Raw genomic sequence first — 20,611 nt, 5'->3', positions numbered from 1 at the left:
TCGTTACTCAACAGTCTCTGGAAGAGGTTATTATTACTTGTTTTATTTTCCGAACTGCGATCCAGAGAAGCTGGTGATGCCCAGGGCCCCTGGAGGTGGGGCGTGGAATCCCAGGGAGGAGAAGCGGGGCCCTATCTTGTGCAACACTGAGCTTAGCACATTGCCCGGAATGTACTAAGGCTGGGTGCCGGTGGCTCCTGCTTGTCATCCTGGCTATCTAAGGAAGCTGAGACCCGGGGATCGCAGTTCGAAGCCAACCCAGGCAGAAAAGTCCATGAGATTCTTATCTTCAACTAACCACCCAAAAGCTGAGAGTGGAGCCATGGCTCAAGATTGTAGAGCGGGCAGGGAACAGCGCTCGGGCCTTGAGTTCAAGCCCCAGGACTGACACAATGTGCATACACACATAATCTGCTATAGGTAGTGCTTTCCTTGAAAGCTGGTAATCTGGGTGGGTGAGTCTGTAGTCCCTGAAAGCTGGGGTGTACACACACCTCCCCTTGAGCCCCCAAACTCTGGTGTCATGTCTGAGGGTTCATTAGTGGCACCCGATTTCGGGATACACATCGCCTCCCGGAACTCCTCAACATCCCTTTCGCACAGAAGGGCCGGCTCTGGAGAAAGTCAGGGGTGGTACGTGGGGGGACGGGTTTGCCCGACGGCAGGGCAGGGAGCCCTGGGCCCTGGCTGCCCTGGTGAAGCCAGGGTAAATACCACCGCCCGCAGGCAGCGTACGTGGGGGTGTCCGCCACGGGGCGCAAATTAAAAATTAAAATTAATCAAACACTCAAATTGATTTCCTTCCCGTCTGTTTGTTCGGCTGGGCCAGCTAGAGGCCTGCCTGCCACAGGGCCTGCTGGACTCTGTCCTCATGCCTGGGCTGGACAGCTTGGATTCGCTGCAGGGACAGGGACATGGCCCCGGGGAGCCGGGGGACAGCTGAGACCCAGGGGACCCATGGGAAGAGAGCAGCTCCACGGGACACAGCGGGATAAAGAGGCAGGACTGTGGGAAACACTTCCGGGACCATCCTGAGCTGGGACCTGTCCCTTCTCCAGCCTCAGTTTCCCCATCTATGAAATAGGGAGAGAAAAGAAGTCCCTGCTGGTTTGGCCACCGTGTGTGTGTGTGTGTGTGTGTGTGTGTGTGTGTGTGTGTGTGTGTGTGTGTGTGTGTGTGTGTGTGTAAAGCTTCAGGGAATGTTTATTTGGGAAAGTGAGCTCAGAGCCCAGGAGGCTTGGGAGTTGTAAGTAAGGGCAGGTCCTAGGCAGCCCCGTTGCCCCCCAGGGTTTGAGACCCTGGAACTTAACTCTGTAAGGCCGTTTTGATGGCTGAGTCTTCTCCATCTCTAGTGACAGCCACAGAGCAAGCAGGGACCCAGGGAACGGTCCGTGTAGTGTTCATCTCCCAGCTGTGGGGGGGTGGGGGTGGTCAGGTACTGCCAAGACCCTAAGTCAAGCCTTCTTGTTGCTCTTACTCCTGCCGAGCCTGAGTCCCCAGTGTGCCCCCCCCCTTATGCCAGGACCCTGGCATCAGAACAAAGTAGCCCTGAAGCAGAGGGCTGGGTGGTAGGACAGGAAGTAGGTAGCAAAGAAGCAAATCCAGGGCTAAAAGCCAAACTGCCTACAGCGGCCATCAGAACCTTGGCCCTAGCCATCTGCTGCTCCATCTCCAGTTCTTCCTCTCTATGCTCTGGTGACTTGGGCCCTCTCTTCTTTGCACCACAGGGCTTTTGCACATGCTATACTCACTCTTTTGAGTTGAGTCTTCCCATTGCTCTGGTACCAGGTCAAAGGTCACACCCTGTAGGACATCTCTCTTCTGATTCCCACAATCAGGTTGGCCCCAGCCCTCCTTCCTGTCTCCTGAGCCTTCTTTGGGGTGCTGGACCTAGTGGTGGTTTCATATTTCTCTGCGTGATGGGCTGTAGTCTGTCCATCTTCTCTCAGAGTAAAGGTCTCTGCCGCGCTGTGTAGGCCTCACGCCTGGCACACGCATGGCGCATGCTCAATACATGTTCACGCAGGCTTTCTGTTTCCTTTTTGGAACTCCATCGTGAGCCTGGCTGCTCTCTGAAATGGGAGCAATGCCACTAGGACTGGTGTGTAGTTTCCTGAGTGAATGGTGCGTGCTCAGAAGAGAGTGAGGGGCGCAGCGGGGTGGGGGGGAGGCTGCTGAGAGGAAGACTTGAAAGGTCGAAGCCAACAGCTGGTGGGTCAGGCGGGTGAAGACTTGGAGGTGGGGCTGAGCGTTGTAGCTCACATCTGTAATCCCAGTTACTCAGGGGGCTGACCTCATTATTTGGAGTCAGCCCACGCAAATTTTGTCTCTAATAAACCAGCCAAAAAAGTTGGAGCTGGAGGCATGGTCCAAGTGGTAGGGAGCCAGCTGTGAGAGAAAAAGTCCAGCAAGAGTTTGAAGCTAGTGCTAGTAAAAATTAAAAGGTAAAATTAAAAGTAAAACTAAAATGAAAAGGAGGCAGAGATTGGGAGGATCGTGATTTAAGGCCCGCCTGGGCAAAAAGCAAGATTTCATTTCAAGGAATAAGCTCTGTGTGTGTGTGTGTGTGTGTGTGTGTGTGTGTGTGTGTGTGTGTGTGTGTGTGTGTGTGTGTGTGTGATCCTAGCTACAGAGAAGTCAGAAGCAGGAGAATTACAGTCTGAACTGGCTTAGCCTAAAACAGACTTTTCCTGAAAAATGAAGGGAAAGGGGCTGGGAGGTGTGGCTCAAATGGTAGAATGGCTGCTTAGCAAGTGAGAGATTTTGAGTTTAAACCCCAGTACAAATAAAAGCAAAGCAAAACAACAACAAAAACGCTTGGCACTGGTGGCTCCCACCTGTCATCCTGGTTTTTCTGGAGACTGAGATATGAGGATCGTGTTTCAAAGCCAGAGTCTGAGCAGAAACAACCAGTCAGACTTTCATCTCCAATTAGCCAGCAATAAATCAGAATTGGAGGTGGTAGAGTGCCAGCCTTGAACACAGAAGCTGAAGGTCGCCCAGGGGCCCAGCCCTGAGTTCCAGGCCCAGGCCTGACCCCAAACAAGCAAAGAACAACAAAACATAAATCAAGACTCAGAGGTGGGAGATGAGGTGTTCGGAGGTGGTGGGTAGACACTCAAGTTTGCTCTCAAGTTTGGTGACCTCGCAGCCTGTCCCAGGAAAGCAGGGGTCTGTGGGAAAGGGCACCGAGAAAGGTCTACTGCCCCTTGCATTGCATTGTGGGAGCTCCCAGCCCAGCGTGATGATTGGTCTGGGATTCTGGCATTGCCTTGTGGGAGCTGTCCCAGCCCAGCATAGTGATTGGTCTGGGACTCAGCTGAGGTGTTTTCCTATTGGCTTACAGCGTTGTCTGGAGAGAGCAGAGGGGCCTTTGAAGGAGTCTGCAGGGCCCTGTCAGGGGAGCAGGCAGCCTCCTGTCTGATGAAGGACCAGGGCCTTCAGCACATTGGCTTGGACCCTGGGCCTCAACTCCCCGGCCTCCCATGGGTGCTGTGGAAAATGGGCCTGTTCATGACTGATGCCATCCTACCCAAGGGTACAGGTGGTGACGCACCCGCCCAAGGTGGAGCTGAGCTCCTGGACCTGGTGAGGAAAGATAAATGAAGTAGAATGAGGTTCTTCGCTCCGGCTTATGTCCATACTGAGAGGGGAAGTCGAGGCCTGGAGAAAGGATGGTAGGTGTTGGAGGTTGCACAGCAAAGCTAGCGGCACCGATTCGTCAAGCTGAGACATAAAGGCCAACGGGCTGTCAGAATGGGAAGAAACTGGGGACGCTGACAAGGACGCAGGGGAGCCTATGTTTGCGGTGCTCAGCTCTCCCAGGACTCACCCCAAAGCCCTCAGGAGGTTCAGAGCGAGAGCAGGCAGCCGCCAGCCCGACCCACCTTGAGCTCATCTCCCCGGAGGCCCCAGTAAGTCTGGAGAGAAAATAACCAGGGGAGGGGAAGGGGGGAGAAGGGGATGGTGTGGACGGACCCTGGGGGGGGAGTTCAGGGGCAGGGGGAGAGGAGGGGAGAGGGAGGACACTGTGGGGGAGCCCACTCTGCGTACCTCATGCCTTCCCACCTTCCACCGCTCACCTGGGCGGCTCTGCATCTTTATTGCCAGTGTATGGAGTGGGCCTGACATGCAGGGCCCTTTGCAGCCCAGCCTGGCCTCACCCACTTCCCACTCCGGGCAGCAGGGGGAGCCTGCGCTGCGTGGGAAAGCAGAGGTTAAACAGGGCTTAGAGGAGGGGCAGAGGGGATGGGCAGGGGGCTAGGGCTGCACATAAGAGAGGGCTGGAAGGTGCCAAGTGGCCGCCCTGGAGCCAACTTAAAGCTCATCCTCCCGCCCCCCCCCCTCCCCCAGAATCTACCCATAGCTTCGCCTCCCCTTTTGAGGACTTCCCACACAGGCCTCTCTCCCTGTGCTGTGCATTCTGTTCTGTTCTGTCTGGCCAACTCCTATTCATCCTTCAGTACATGGCATCTCCGCCAGGGAGCTTTCCTGGGTCTTCCCTGGCCCCAGCAGCTCTCTCCCGTTCTTGGAGCTGTCTCTCTCGTCATTTTGCTTGAATTCAGCTCTAGTTAGGCACTGCCCCTTAGCTTTTTAGATCAGGGCTGGCCACTCTACCACTCTACTCACTCCTGGCTTTTTCTTTTTCCTTTTGGTGGTTCATTGGAGATGAGTCTCACTGATTTTCCTGCCCCAGCTGGCTTTGAACCATGATCCTCAGATCTCAGCTTCCCGAGTAGCTAGGATGACAGGCTGGATGTTAGGTTTCCCAATCTGGGTCCCTGGCCCTTGGGGGCCAACCCCCAAATACCTTGCCTCATTTCTGCCCACACAGCCCCTCAGCCTAGAGCGGCTCCTCTCTCTACTCAGGTGAGGAGGGTCCCTCTCTGCGTTGCCCCTGGTGCCCTGCTCTGGCCCTTGTCTCTGGGAGGCCTGATGGTGGGAGGGAGGCCTGGTCGAGGGTCACCTTGGGGTTCCTGGGCCCCTGGGCACAGCCCGAGCGTGGGGCCAGCGTCTTCCCAGGGATCCCAGGTCCAAGGCCACGCCACAGAGGCTCGTGTCCGGTCCGTCCAGCCGGACCTGCGCCCTGCGCCCGGGGTGCAGATCGGCCCCAGGCCTGGACCTGGGCATGGCCGCCCCCAGCCTGGTGCCGCCCGGCCCTCCGCCCAGGCTGGGCAGGGGTAGCTGTGGCCAGGTCGGCCATGGCCTCTGTCCCACCAGAGAGGAGGAGGAGGGGGAGCGGGGCGCCCAGCGCCAAGGGGGCGTGCAGTACCCGGGCGCAGGAGGGGGCATCGGGGAGCAGATGGGACATCGGGGCACGGAGGGGGCATCGGGGCGCGGAGGGGGCATCGGGGCGTGGGTGTGGGCATCGGGGCGCAGGAGGGGGCATTGGGGAGCAGATGGGACATCGGGGCGCAAAGGGGACATCGGGGCGCGGGTGTGGGCATCGGGGCGCGGGTGTGGGCATCGGGGCGCGGAGGGGGCATCGGGGCGCGGGTGTGGGCATCGGGGCGCGGGTGTGGGCATCGGGGCGCGGAGGGGGCATCGGGGCGCGGGTGTGGGCATCGGGGTGCAGAGGGGGCATCGGGGCGCGGAGGGGGCATCGGGGTGTGGAGGGGCATCGGGGCGCGGAGGGGGCATCTGGGCGCGGAGGGGGCATCGGGGCGCGGGTGTGGGCATCGGGGCGCGGGTGTGGGCATCGGGGCGTGGAGGGGGCATCGGGGCGCAGAGGGGGCATCGGGGCGCGGGTGTGGGCATCGGGGCGCGGGTGTGGGCATCGGGGCGTGGAGGGGGCATCGGGGCGCGGAGGGGGCATCGGGGCGCGGGTGTGGGCATCGGGGTGCAGAGGGGGCATCGGGGCGCGGAGGGGGCATCTGGGCGCGGAGGGGGCATCGGGGCGCGGGTGTGGGCATCGGGGCGCGGGTGTGGGCATCGGGGCGCGGAGGGGGCATCGGGGCGCAGAGGGGGCATCGGGGCGCAGAGGGGGCATCGGGGCGCGGAGGGGGCATCGAGGCGCAGAGGGGGCATCGGGGCGCGGGTGTGGGCATCGGGGCGCGGAGGGGGCATCGGGGCGCGGGTGTGGGCATCGGGGCGTGGAGGGGGCATCGGGGCGCGGAGGGGGCATCGGGGCGCGGAGGGGGCATCGGGGCGCGGAGGGGCGGAGGCGGGGCCGGCGTCGGGGTCCCCGCGGTCCTGCCGGGAGCACGGGCCGGAGCGGCGGCGGCGGCGGGGGCGCGGCGGGGTCGCGCGGGGCGGGCGTGGCGGGGGGCGCGCGGCGGGGTCGCGCGGGGCGGGCGCGGCGGGGGCGCGCGGCGGGGGCGCGCGGGGCGGGCGCGGCGGGCACCGCGGAGCGCGGGGCGGAGCGGGGGCCGCGGGGGTCTCGGGCCCTCCCGCGCTGCACGCACGCTCCCGCACACGCGCGCGCACGCGCACACGCACACGCCCTTCTCGCCTCGCTCGTGGCCGCCGCGGCCGCCACCATCTCCGAGCCGAGCCGGGCGGAGCGAGCGGGAACCGGGACGGACGCGCGGCGCCGGGGATGCGGGCCCGGAGCGGAGCCGCGCGCGGACGGTGAGCGCGGCGGGGCCGGGCGGGGAGCGGAGCGGAGGGCCCGGGGCGGCGGGGTCCGGGGCGGCGGGGTCCGGGGCGGCGGGGTCCGGGGCGGCGGGGTCCGGGGCGGCGGGGTCCGGGTCCGGGGTCCGGGGCGGCGGGGTCCGGGGTCCGGGTCCGGGGTCCGGGTCCGGGGTCCGGGTCCGGGGTCCGGGTCCGGGGTCCGGGTCCGGGGTCCGGGCCCGTCCGCCCGCAGCGCCGCGTGCGCGGCCTCTGATTGGGCGGGAACCTCGGGGCCGCGGGGTGGGGGTGGGGTGCGGCGCGCACGCGGGCCGTGCACGCGCCCCGCCCCCCCCCAGGATCCCGGAGACTCGGAGCAACTTTGCGGGACCCCCGCCCCCCACCCCGGGCGCGGCGGGCCGGGGGCGAGGCCGGGGCCGGGGGCGAGGCCGGGGCCGGGGGCGAGGCCGGGCCGCGGGGTCTCCGGGCTCCCGCCCAGCCCCGCGCGCCATCCGCACGGCCGGGGAGGGGGTCCCCGGTGACCCGGACAGGGTCAGGAGGAACCGGCCTGGGCCTGGAGAGACGCCGGCCCGGTGAAGGATGGAGGGAGGGAGTGTGAGAGAGAGGTCGGGGCCTCCCGAGCTGAGGGACGCGGGGCTGGGCGCACAGAGGGGCGGGCGCAGACCCCGCCGGCCCCACGCCCCGCCCCGCCCCACACCCCACACCCCACCCCAGACCCCACCCCACACCCCATCCCAGACCCCACCCCACACCCCATCCCAGACCCCACCCCACACCCCACCCCACACCCCACACCCCACACCCCACACCCCACACCCCACACCCCACCCCACCCCACACCCCACACCCCACACCCCACACCCCACCAGCCCCACACCCCACACCCCACCCCACACCCCACCAACCCACACCCCACACCCCACTAACCCCACACCCCACCAACCCCACACCCCACACCCCACCCCACACCCCACCCCACACCCCACCAACCCACACCCCACCAACCCACACCCCACCAACCCCACACCCCACCCCACACCCCAACCCCACACCCCACACCCCACCCCACACCCCAACCCCACACCCCACCCCACACCCCACCCCACACCCCACCAACCCCACACCCCACCAACCCAGCAACCCCACCACACACCCCACCAACCCCACCCCACACCCCACCAACCCACCAACCCCACCCCACACCCCACCAACCCACCAACCCCACCCCAGACCCCACCCCACACCTCACCAACCCCACACCCCACCAACCCCACAACCCACCAACCCCACACCCCACCAACCCCACACCCCACCAACCCCACACCCCACCAACCCCACACCCCACACCCCACCCCACACCCCACCCCACACCCCACCAACCCAGCAACCCCACCCCACACCCCACCAACCCCACACCCCATCCCAGACCCCACCCCACACCTCACCAACCCCACACCCCACCAACCCAGCAACCCCACCACACACCCCACCAACCCCACCCCACACCTCACCAACCCTACACCCCATCCCACACCCCATCCCAGACCCCATCCAGACCCCACACCCTACCCCACCCCACTCCACCCCTACCCCCCACCCATCTCAGACCCCACCCCGAACCCCATCAGCCCCACACCCTACACATCCCACCTCAGACCCCACCAGCCCCACACCTCACCCCAGACCCCACCAGCTCCAGACCCCCAGGGGTTCCCAGGAGGCGGGGCCGGGAGGGGCATCTCCAGGCCCACCAGCCTGGGGCCTGTGCCCCTACTTGCAGCCGTGCCCCTACCCCTTCTCCTGGTGAGTCCCCGCCCACCCTCTGGTCTGGTGCTGGCAGCTTCAGACACAAGCCCTGGCTGACAGTAGAAATAAGATGGGGAGGTGGGCCAGGCTGGTGCTTCTGGGACGGAGGGAAGTGCGTGCGTGTCCCCAAGAGTGAGAGGCCCGAGGGGTGAGCTGGGGATGGACCTCTGCAGACCTTCTTTCTGGCCGGTGCCAGTGGGCAGGGCAGCCTCCTCTAGGAAGCCTTCTCAGATGGCTGGTTGCTCCTGGATCCTTTGCATTGGCTTCCTTGGGGACAGAGTCCTATGCCCGCTTTCCTGGCACTCAGCGTACCAGCCAGCGGGCTTAGGAGCTTGCTCCCCACCGGCTGCCATGTGGAGTGGGGGGATTGAGGGCTGGAGCGGCTGGGGGTGATCTGGGTCTTCACATCCTTGGCAAAGTGGCAAGGGGGGCAGAGGACACTTGGACGTGTGTGTGTGTGTGTGTGTGTGTGTGTGTGTGTGTGTACAGGCCTGGGCGCAGTCCCTGAGCTTTTTCCTCTCAAGGCTGGCCCCCTACCTCTTGGGCCACAGCGCCACTTCCGGCTTTTGGGTGCTTAATTGGAGATAAAGAGTCTCTCTTGGATTCTCCTGCCAGGGCTGGCTTTGAACTGTGATGGTCAGATCTCGGCCTCCTGAGTGGCTGGGGTGACAGGTCCCTGGTGCTTGCTGTTGGGGGTCACCGTGGGGCTGCTCTCTGCCTGGCTGTCACCAACATTTTTTTCCAGGTGGGATTTCCACTCTCAGCCTGGAGCCACGGAGCCGGGGTGCCAGATTTCCCTGCCTTCCTCTGGTTTAAACTTGGGGCCAGCCTCTGTGTGGCTTGTGTGTAAACTTGGTCTGTGCCCTCTAATGCCTGGTATTGTCCAAAGGATTACAGTCCCCAGCCTGCTGACACTCGAGGCTTGGAACCTGGCATTGTCCTTCTGTGTAGGCCCAAAGGAAATGAATTTGCCATGGAGATTTGTTTCATTAGGAGACTTGAACTCAGGGCCTGGGCGCTGTCCCTGAGCTTCTTTTGCTCAAGGCTAGTGCTCTACCACTTGAGCCATAGGCTCTACTTCTGGCTTTTTGTGTGTGTGTGTGGTTCATTGGAGACAAGAGTCTCACAGACTTTCCCTACTTGGGCTGACTTTGAAGCTGAGCCTTCAGATCTCAGCCTCCTGAGTAGCTGGGATTACAGGCGTGAGCACCAGCCCTTGGCTTGCTGTGGAGATTTAAGTTGTGTTCTGGGGGAGAGGAGGGTTCTTGGGAGCTCTGGGCTGCTTCATAAGTGGCCCAGTGGAAATCTCACCAGGCCCAGAGTGCTGGGCCCTGCCAGCTTCTGTCACCCCTACAGCTTAGACTCACCCCCCCCCAAAAAAAAGAAAAGAGCTGTGCTGGGCTTATAGACCATTTGGAGGTAGAAACTGTGACCTAGAATTAACCAGGTTTCCTCATGAACATAGGGACTGCGTCTGCAGGATGCTGCTGTTTCTGGAAGTTCTCTCTCTCTCTCTCTCTCTCTCTCTCTCTCTCTCTCTCTCTCTCTGCCTTCCCTCCCCTCCCCTCCCCTCCCCATGGTTCAGTACTGGCTCACATGAACTTTCTTAGCCACAGCTTTTCTGTCTCAGCTCTGCTTGCTCTCCCCCTCTCTGTGGGGCTCCAGGCTCTGCACTTGTCTCTGGTACTGACCAACATTCTTGATCAACCACGTAGGGGGTGGAGCGTGGCTCAGCCCCGCCTCCACCGTCCACGTCTCCTCATGGCCCCCCCCTCAGGCCTTCTTCCCCCAGGGATGCTCTGCTCCTGGTCCCCCACCTGGCTCCCAAAGAATGAGGTCTCCGTGGTGGGGGGCAGAGAAAGAGGAAGAGCAGGGTCCCTGGGGGCGTCTTGGGCCCCTGGTCTGTGCTCCTAGGGCTGAGAATTCAGCCAGGTGTTCTTACCTTTCAGTAGCTGCTTTCCTTCCTCTTTTCCTCTGTGTGTGTGCGTGCACTCATGGGTGTGTGCGCAGGGACTGGGGCTTCAACCCAGGGCCTACGCACTGCCCCTTTTTCACTCAAGGCTGGTGCTCTACCACTTGAACCACACTCTGCTTTCAGCTTTTTGCTGCTTCATTGGAGATAAGACGGCTCACGGGCTTTCCTGCCTGGGCTGACCTGGAATTGTGAGTGTCGGATCTCAGCTAGGATGACAGGCGTGTGCCCCTCAGTGCCTGGCATAAATGATTTACATGTAAACAAAGGTATTGGTAAGGAGTTGGGGGTGGTGGCTGGATCCTGGGATGACTTTGGAAAGGGAAAGATGCTTCTGACAGCTCGGGCTCCTTTGGGGGGACAGAGCGGGGCCTGTGGAGTTTCTCCCGTGGGCTTCGCCCTTTTCCTCGCTGGCTGGCGTCCTGTACGTTCACTCCCCTCGGTTCGAAGCCAGGGTTGTCTGCAGGAGATAGTGGCACCTGGCTGCACTCTGAAAGGAGACCCATGTGGACCCACTGGGAGGGGCGAGGGGTCTGTTTGCGGGGTGAGGGACTCGGCTTGGATTTTTGACCTGCTATTTCTGGCACTAGCTAGGTGCTCAATAAATCTGTGTTGACTCAGTGCTGCAGAATGCAGATGTGAGGGAGGCCCTGCGGGTAGATAGTTTGTGTGTGAGCCGAGGTGAGGGCTGGGGGGCACTGGGCACGGTAGGATGTGTTTGTTGTGTGGTACCTTGGGCAGGGCACGCAGCAGTGCTGGTGTGGGGCGATTGGTGAGGGGCGGTGGGGGTGGGGCACCATTCCTGGGGGTCTGGGATTTTAACCTGCTGTTCCTGGAGGTGTCAGAATCAGACTGCCAGGCCTCGGGGACGGGCACAGGCCCCAACCAATGCCAGCAGAGGCTGGGGAAGTTCTGCCTGGAGCTATGCCAGAGGGCGATCAATGTCGTCAGGTTTGGGGGAGACTTGGGCAGTGGCCCCCCCCATGTGGGCTGGCAGGGCTCACAGGGGTCTGGAAAATCGCAAACGCATGTAGGGAGTACATCCATCCGTCCGTCTGTCTGTCTGTCTGTCTATTCATTCTATCTAATCTATCTGTCGTGGGACTTGAACTCTGGGCCTGGGCGCTGTCTTCTGCTCAAGGCTAGTGCTCTACCACGTTGAGCCACAGCTCCACTTCCGGTTTTCTGGTGGGGCTCATTGGCGAGAAGAGTCTCATAGACTTTGCTACCCAAGCTGGCCTCAAACCATGATCCTCAAATCTCAGCCTCCTGAATAGCTGGAATGACAGGCATAAGCCACTGGTGCCCAGATTCTGAGCACATTTCAAGAAGCCTCTTCTAAGCACTGGTGGCTCACGCCTATCATCCCAGCTACTCAGGAGGCTGAGATTTGAGGATGGCGAATTGGAAGCCAGCCTTGGTAGGAAAGTTCGTGATACTTACGAGACTCTTATATCCAACAAATCATGAAAAGGCTAGAAACAGAGCTGTGGCTCAAGTGGTAGAGCACCAGCCTTGCAGGCCCCCAGGCCTTGAGTTCAAGCCCCCGTAATACACAAAAGGAAAAAAAAAAAAGAGAGAAAAAGCCCCTAAGATCTCTGGGGCTCCGTTTCCACGTCTGTAAAATGGACAAAGCTGTCTGTCTCCCTGTGTGACAGGAACGAGCCGGAGGAAGCCTGTGACTGTGGCTATGGGGTACATGGGGAGGCTCGAGGGGGGGGAGGCTCGAGGGGGGAGGCTCAAGGGGGGAGGCTCGAGGGGGTGGCCACGGCGCTATTAGGCAGGGGAAGGGATGAGGCTCAGAGAGGGTCTGTGCCTGTGGCCTGTTGGGCAGGGGTGGCTGGGGCTTCTGGGACCTCTGGGGCCTTCAGCCAGTTGCCGTGGCATTCTGGATGTCCAGTGGAGTCTGGGGCCATCTGGCCACACCAGGCCGGCGCCTGCCACCAGCAAGGGGACAGCGGCTGCTAGCATGGCCTTCCGGGTTTATATGGGCACTGCCAGCCACCAGGGTCAGGGCAGGCAGAGGCCAGAATGGAACCTGGGTGTCCAGGTTGCTCTGGCGGGTAGCCAGCTCCAGTCTCCATCTGCCAGGGCAGCTGGACAGGCGGCTCCGTGCCCAGGACTGATCCACTTAGCCGAGGCCAGCTGTGACAGACACCTTCCCTCCCAGTGCTGATGGCTGCGCTGGCCAAGAGACAAGGGGTGCCAAGGTTTCGGGCCCTCGTGGAACCCGTGTGTGTGTGTGTGTGTGTGTGTGTGTGTGTGTGTTGGTGTGCACCCTTGTCCAGAGTACTGGTTTTTATTTTGTTTTGTTTTTGTGCCAGTACTGGGACCTGAATTTGGGGCCTCACATTTTCTTAGGGGCTCAACTACTGGAATCACCCCCTTTACGTTTGGCTTTTTGCTGAGTAGTTGGAGATCAAAGCCTCTTGGATTTGTCTGGCCCGGCTGGCTTCCAGCTGCGATCCTCAGATCTCAGCCTCCTGAGTAGCTGGGATGACAGGCGTGAGCACCCGGCTCCTGGCTCTGAGCACTGACTCTTTTAAGGCTGGTGAGATCAGAAGGTTGTGCTTGGATGCCTGTGGAACTGGGTTCGAATCCTGGCCCTGATGCTGCCAAGAGGGGCGTTTGTGAAAGTCACTCCGCGCTGCCCTGCCGTGGTCGTGTGCCGGGCCGTGGGCCGGAGTCGCCGCATCCCTGGAGCACTCTGGCCCTGCAGTGTGCTGTCTTGGTAGTTGCTTATTCTGTGCTCTGTGGAGGCGAGGCACGCGCACCCATCTGGTGTCTCCACGTGCAGACGGAAGCAGGGAGAAGACTTGTTATTATTTTTGTTATTTTCTAAGACAAAAATATTGTATATTTCTCTTTCCCTCTCTTCTTCTTCTTTGGTGTCAGTCATGGAGCTTGAACTCTGGGCCTGGGCGCTGTCCCTCAGCTCTTCAGCTCAAGCTAGCGCTCTATCACTTGAGCCACAGTGCCACTTCCAGCTTTTTCTGCTTATGTGGTGCTGAGGAATCGAACCCAGGGCCTCGTGCATGCAAGGCCAGCGCTCTACCGCTGAGCCACCTTCCCAGCCTGAGGTCTTTCCCTCATGGTTAGCTAGTACTCTTCGCATGTGAGCCACAGCTCCACTTGCAGCTTTTGGGTGATTACTTGGAGAGGCGAGTCTGGCTTGGAAAGGTGATTGTCAGATCTCAGCCTCCAGAAGAGCTAGGGTGACAGGCGTGAGCCACCAATACCCGGCTCCCCATTCCTGTTTTGAGGACACCTACTGTGGGTAGGTCCTGCGTGGCGGTCTGTCTTGCTTTGGGGTTTGAGAGCACTTTGGTGGCAGGGCCTTAGGTTTATCCATCTTGGTTGTCTGGTATGCCCAGCCGTGGGATCGGCTTCTCCACACACATGCTACCTCTTTCAGGGCTCTGTGGCCAGCCCCACTTCCTCCCCAGGTGGCCCCCAGGCTCTCGGATGCGGGGCTAGGCCCTGGATGTTGGCTTAGCGCTGGATACCGGGCAGGCCGCTTTTCTCCTGTGTCATTTACCTCCGATGCGGCCCTCCCTGCCCCCCCAGAGGCTCCGCAGGGCCAGGGCGGGGTTGCCCGGCTGCTGGCCACACATAACTCTCTCCGATGAATTGCATGGCATTTGGCAATTAGCGATTGATTATTTGGGGTGCTGATAACTCTTCACAATCGACCGGCGGAGTCGGGCCTGACCAGCGCTTGTGTGGGTCAGCCAGGCCGGCTGGGAGGTGGCCACTGTGGTCGTTTGTCCCTGTCCTGGAGCTCGATAAACAGGAACGGGAGAAGAGAGGGATGGTGCTGCAGAATTGGGCTAGGCAAAGAGTTTTTCTGGTGTGTGTGTGTGTGTGTGTGTGTGTGTGTGTGTGTGTGTGTGTGTGTGTGTGTGTGTGTGTGTGTGTGTGTGTGTGTGTGTGTACTGGGGCTTGAACTCAAGGTCTTGGTGCTGTCCCTGAGCTTTTCAGCTCAAGCGTAGCATTCTTAGCACTTTGAGCCACAGCTCCACTTCCAGCTTTTTTTTGGTGGTTCACTGGAGATAAGAGGCTCACAGACTTTCCTTTCCAGGCTGGCTTTGAACCACAATCCTCAGATCTCAGCCTCCTGCGTAGCTGGGATGACAGGCGTGAGCCACAGTGCTTGGCTTGGTTCTGGCTTCTAAATGCTCTCAAGCTTGTAAATGTGGAGACAGAATTCGCTGGAATTTGTGCAAAAGTGATTTCTGGGGAGCCAGCATAAAGGAGATGCTGTGAGGTGTGTGTGTGTGTGAGATTTAACCTACTTAAGAGACCCAGTTGCATGGCGGGCAAGCCAGGAAGCCCAGGCCTTGTCTGTGAGCTCTGGGTCACGTGACTACTGGCTTATTTTTATTTTATTTTATTTTTTACACTTTCTGTTGGGAACATTTTTGGACACACAGAAAAGCAGAGAGGATAGTTAGAGGGAAGTTCTTGCCTGGATTTCATAATTGCTGACGTTTGGCTCTATTTTGCTTTATTATTACTGTGTGTGTGTGTGTGTGTGTGTGTGTGTGTGTGTGTGTGTGTGTTAGTATTTTAAAATACATTATAGACTTCATGGTGTTTTTTCCTGACCTAGGTTCAGCACCTGTCTTCTGAGAAAATATTTCTGTCTAACCTCAAAGGGCTCACATATCTCTTTCCTTGTTTCTTTGTGCCGGTCCTGAGTCTTGAACTCAGGGCCTGAGCACTGTCCCTTAGCTTTTTCCTCTCAAGGCCGGCGCTCTACCACTTTGAGCCACAGCACCACTTCTGGCTTTTGGTGGTTCCTTGGAGATGAGAGTCTCACAGACTTCCCTGTCCTGGCTGGCTTCCAACCATGATCCTCAGATCTCAGCCTCCTGGGGAGCGGGGGTGACAGGCGTGAGCCACCAGCGCCCGGCCCTCTCTTCCCTTTTTACCCTGAGCAATAATGAGGTTGCTCAGGCGAATAAAAGGGAGACCTCAGAAGTGGCCTGGCATGTGCTGGGTCCCAGCAGAGAAGGGAAGGGGGGGCCGGGGAGGGGTCCCAGCCTCACCCGGGGCCTGGTAGCGAAGGGCCCTCTGGTAGGTTAATTGTCTCTTTCTCTGTCTGCAGCGACTGCGGAGTCAGGGAAATCTAAAACAACTTCTTGTTTATGGTTTAATTTAGGGGGGAGTGTTATTGGACTTTGGCCATGCATGCGTCCTGGGGGGAGAGACAGGGTGGCCCCCGCCCAGCTGCTGTGGGGGGAGCCGCGGGGAAGGAGAAGGTCTGGCACCTGAGTCTGGGCAGCGTGTGTGTGTGTGTGTGTGTGTGTGTGTGTGTGTGTGTGTGCAGGATGCTGAGCCTGACCTCTGGGTTGGACCAGACATCAGAGACCGGAAGTGAGCCTCAGGTGAGTTACAGGGCATGTGCGGGCAGGGGCGGCCCGGAGCGGGCTCCCAGCTGTATCCGCCACCTGGCCTGGCCTTCTTAGGGCCAGATGGCCAGCTGGATGAACTGTGCCGGTCTTGGGCAGTGGACAAGGCCATCCCAGGTTCTCATACACGGCGGGGGGTGGTATTTGAAGAAACCATCTTTGAAGACTTCAACCCAGGGGCCTGGGTGCTGTCCCTGAGCTTTTTTTCCCCCCCCCCTTTAAGGTTGGTGCTCTACTACTTGAGCCACAGTCTTTTTCTGGCTTTTTGCTGGGACACAGGTGCTGAGAGTCTCAGCCTGCCCGGGGCTGGCCTTGAACCACAGTCCTCGAGACCTCAGCCTCCTGAGGAGCTAGGACAGGCGTGAGGCGCGTGTGCCCGGCAGTTGGTGCCATCTGAAGGAGCGTTGGTGGGGTGATGCCTGGTGGCAGATGGAGGAGTATCTGCTTCTGAAGGAGCCTGGTGGCTCACGCCTGTAATCCCAGCCTCTCAGAAGGCTGGATCTGAGGATTACAGTTTGAAGCCAGCCCAGCCTGGGCAAGAACATTGATGAGACTCTTATCTACAATGAACCACTTTAAAAAAAAATCTGGAAGCAGAGCTGGGAGCTAACGTGCTAAGAGTGCCAGCCTTGAGGAAGTCGGCGCTTGGGCCCCGAGTTCGAGTCCTAGGACTGGTGCGCAATCAATCCATAAAGGAAGCTGTTCTCTGCAAGGACTGCGTGGGTTTGGCGAGAGGAGATCGGGGTGTCCTGAGGAAGTGGGGTGGTGGCGTGGGGAGTCTGAAGGAGGGCTGATCGGGGTTTAACAGCACTTGGCTTCTGCAGCTGCATCAAGTCCAGGGAGATTGAGGGAGTTTGCTCAGAAGACATCAGGACACAGCATGCCACATTGGGGGGGCACCTGGGAGGAGGCCAGGGTGTGTGTATGGGGGTCCCCCGTACCAGCCTCTGCTGGTAGAACTGAGCAGGGAGAGTAGGGGGGGTGCTGGACCTGAGATTTCCAGGGCTCCACCATGGGGGAAACGGTAAAAGCCGGGGTGGTGGGGGCTTCTCTCTCCCTTGGCCCAAGCCCCCCTTTTTTATGGGGGTGAGGGGGTGGCACTTCGTCCCTCCTTGTGTTGGGGAGCGGTGGATGGGAATTAGGGGGCCAGGGGGGGTCCCCAGCCTCTGTGGGCCCCTCCCTAGGAGGCTGTAAATATTTTATCTCTAGCATGTCTGCTGTTGAAAATTGCAGCTTTTAACACTTTCTTTTTCTTTTCTTTTCTTTTTTTTTTTTAAATTTTCTGGATACAAACGAACGCTGGAAAGATTCCACTCTGGGCTCTGTTGCTGCGGCTTGTGCCCAGGGTCCCCTCCAAAAATCTCTAATTGCTTTTAAGCTGCGTTAGTTGGCAAAAGCAATTTTCTTTACATTATAGAAAAAGGAGAGACATCTCTCTCTCTTATTCTAATCTTTTCTTCTTCTTCTAGTTCGGGGAGACAGAGTGGAAGAGCGGGAGGCTAGGGGAGGGGAGAGGTCCTCTGAGGATGAGTGCTTTTGCCTCTGTTTCCCCAGTACAACGTCCAGTCTCGTCCCACAGGGCGCAGCTCTGCTGCCAGTTTCTGAACCTGTGGCACCCTCGCATGGCAGGGGACACATAGCAGTTAAAACCTCTTGGCTGGAGAAACAGTCCTACTGTGTGCCGGGCATGTGGCCAAGCTCAGGGAATGCACAAGACAGGGTGAATGTTGGATTCCTGGCAACCTAGAGCCAGGCATGCCGGAGATGAAATAGTTTGTGCAACCTCAGCAGTCTCTGAGGAACTAGGGGATGATGGCTGGCACAGCGGCTGCCTTGATGGGCCTGAGCGGCTGGAGAGGGCTTTGTGTGGCTAGTTAAGTCTGACACCAGGGTGCTGGGCAGTGTGTGTGTGTGTGTGGGGGGGGGGGGGGGGAATCCCAGGTTCCCAGCGCAGGCAGTGGAGAGAGGCTGGAAGTCCTCTCTTGCCGGGTGCTGTGGCTTCGGCCTGTCATCCCAGCTACTCAGGAGACTGAGATCTGAGGATCACAATTGGAAGCCAGCCCCCGGGGCAGGAACGTCTGTGAATCTCTTCTTGCCAGTGAACCAACAAATCGCTGAAGGGGAGCTGTGACTCAAGTGGTAGAGTGGCTGGTCTTGAGCAGAAAGAAAGCCCAGTGAGAGAGAACAAGGTCCTGAGTTCAAATCCCAGTACTGGCACACACACACACACACACCCTCAGTCTAGCTGAGATCAGCAGAGGCCAGAGCGCCAGGCCCAGCACCCCCTACCAGGCAGAGGCCCAGGCTTTGCCCAGGGCCCTGGGGTAGGTGGAGATCGGGGTGCGATTTGATCCTTCAAGTCAGGACCCACAGCCTGCTGCTGGGTGTACCCCACGCTGAGAGCCCCCCAGCTCCCTCCCTCCCTCCCCAGCTTTTGTGTTCTTTCCCTGTTTGCAGAGCGTGCGGGGCTTTTCAAAAGCATTAATGATAGAAAATAAATTGGAATTGGAGAAGAATCATCGGCGGGCATTCTCCGAGGGCCTCTCTGCCCTCGCATCTTTCAGCCATATTGAAGCCGGCAGCCAGAGCGGAATATGAATGAGCTCCGTGGGGGAGCCCTCCTCCCCCTCCCCCCGCAAAGCTGGGCAAAGCAAGCCCAGGGCAGGCCCAGCCAGGACCCATTTGGAGATGGCGTCCATGCTTGCTCAGGAGAGGCCGGGGACCCTCAAGTCCAGCCTCACCCCTGCTGGAGCCCCAGCTCTGGGGTGGGCCCCAGGGGGTCGGACACCCCTGCTTCAGGAGGGAGACCCGTTTGTAGCCATCAGGGCCGCTCATAAGAGCCAAGGTCTCCATCCGGGTGTTCCAGGCCCCTGTGTGAACTTAACTCTTGTCTCTATGATCATGGCTCTGCTCGTGGCCAGAGTTCATTTTCTTCTTTCTTTTCTTTCTTTCTTTCTTTGTCTTTCTTTCTCTCTCTCTCTCTTTCTTTCTCTCTCTCTTTCCTCTCTCTCGTTTGTGCTAGTCCTGGGGCTTGAACTCAGGGCCTGGGTGCTGTCCCTTATTTTTACTCAAGGTTAGCGCTTTACCACCTAAACCACACCTTCACTTCCTTACCTTTTTTTTGGTCGATCATGGGCCTGAACTCTGGGCCTGGGCGCTGTCCCTCAGCTCTTCAGCTCAAGGCTAGCGCTCTACCACTTGAGCCACAGCACCACTTCCAGCTTTTTCTGCTTCTGTGGTGCTGAGGAATCGAACCCAGGGCCTCATGCATGCAAGGCAAGCGCTCTACCACTGAGCCACCTTCCCAGGCCCACTTCCTCACTTTTTTGCTGGTTCATTGGAGTTCAAGAGTCTCATGGACTTTCCTGCCCGGGCTGGCTTTGAACCACAATCCTCAGATCTCAGCCTCCTGAGTAGCTAGGATGACGGGTGTGAGCCTCCAGCGCCCGGCAAGGTGGGGTCATTTTGGAATGCTGCCCCCGGACCCTGCAGGCTGGACAGGGGCCCCTCAGGAAGCTGCAGATTGGACGGATCTAGGTGGAGAGCCAGCCACCACCCGCTAGGAGTTTGTAGACCCTCCCGTCCCCATCCCTCCTTCCCCCTTCCCCATCCTCCTGTCCCCGCCTCGTTTGTCCTCAGCCCCTTCCTGAGGCTATGTTGGGAGCTCGTTGGGACATGAACTCAGTAGAAAAGGGAGAGGAACGTTCTGGAAGCGGGAGGCCTCAGGCTTGCTCTGGGCGCTCTTGAGGGTTGCTGACGGGCATGGTGGGAGCGGGGGTTGCTTCAGTCTGGCTCTGAGGGCGGCCGCAGCCTGCTGGACGCCCCGACATCCTGACGCATGGGTGCCTCCCTGTCTCCTCGCCTAGAAACTTGGCACACACAGATGCACGCGTGTGCACGCACAGCGGAAGTACACGCATAAACACGCACCCGCCTGCAGGCAGACACCACGGACTGCATGCACCTGTGTGTGTGACACACACGTAAACCCCCATGCACAGACATGTGTGCACACGCTGTGCACATGCGTGTATGCTGGCAGGCACACACGTGCACACATGCACACAGTTCCTCTTTGACACTGACTCCTGCAGCCCCCCATCTGAGCCTGCCCCCCGCCTTCCAGTCTCTGCTGCTCCCCATCTTCTGTGTTGTCTCTGCAACACACCCCCCACATCCCCCCTTTCCTTCCCAGGGGACCCCATCCACTGGAGCAAAGCTTTCCTTCACCCCATGACCCTCTGGGTGTGGGAGTTCTTGCCTGTAATCCCACCTACTCAGGAGGCTGAGATCTGAGGATTGAGGTTTGAGTCCCGCCTGGTCAGGAAAGTCTGTGAGATTCACATCTCCAATGAAGGAACAACAAGCCAGAAGCAGAGCTGTGAGCCGGGCGCTGGTGGCTCACGCCTATAATCCTAGCCACTCAGGAGGCTGAGATCTGAGGATCACAGTTCAAAGCCAGTCTAGGCAGGAAAGTCCGTGAGACTCCTATCTCCAATAAAACATAGAAAACCGGAAGTGGTGCTGTGGCTCAAGCGGTAGAGCACTCGCCTTGAGCTGAAGAACACAGGGACAGCGCCCAGGCCCAGAGTTCAAGCCCCATGACCGACCCCCACCCCCTCAAAAAAAGAAGTGGAGCTGTGGCTCAAGTGGTGGGCATCAGCCTTGAATGAAAAAGCTCAGGGACAGAGCCCAGTCCCAGAGTTCAACCCAGGACCTCCACGTGCACACACACACAGACAGAATCCATTAACTCTTTATTGATTTTGTTTTTCTGATTTCACAAGAAACTACTTGGAACTGTGGCTCCGTTGGTAGAGCGCCACCCAGCGAGTGAAAGTTGCAGGTA

At 59.5% G+C, this 20,611-nt stretch overlaps 1 protein-coding gene across 2 annotated transcripts in view; it reads left to right on the top strand.

The window, feature by feature from the left end:
• The first annotated feature begins 6,464 nt into the window (after positions 1-6,464).
• Positions 6,465-20,611, top strand: part of Lingo1 (leucine rich repeat and Ig domain containing 1) — a 97,768-nt gene continuing 83,621 nt past the window's right edge. For both annotated transcript variants that reach the window (XM_070042843.1, XM_070042842.1), the window contains exon 1: positions 6,465-6,570. The gene's annotated coding sequence lies outside the window, so the exon portion shown is untranslated. The remainder of the gene's footprint in view (positions 6,571-20,611) is intronic.

Source organism: Dipodomys merriami, unplaced genomic scaffold (assembly GCF_024711535.1).
Source record: "Dipodomys merriami isolate MVZ:Mamm:240054 unplaced genomic scaffold, mDipMer1.0.p SCAF_33, whole genome shotgun sequence".
Lineage (NCBI taxonomy): Eukaryota > Metazoa > Chordata > Mammalia > Rodentia > Heteromyidae > Dipodomys > Dipodomys merriami.
This window is presented reverse-complemented; position numbering and strand designations above follow the sequence as displayed.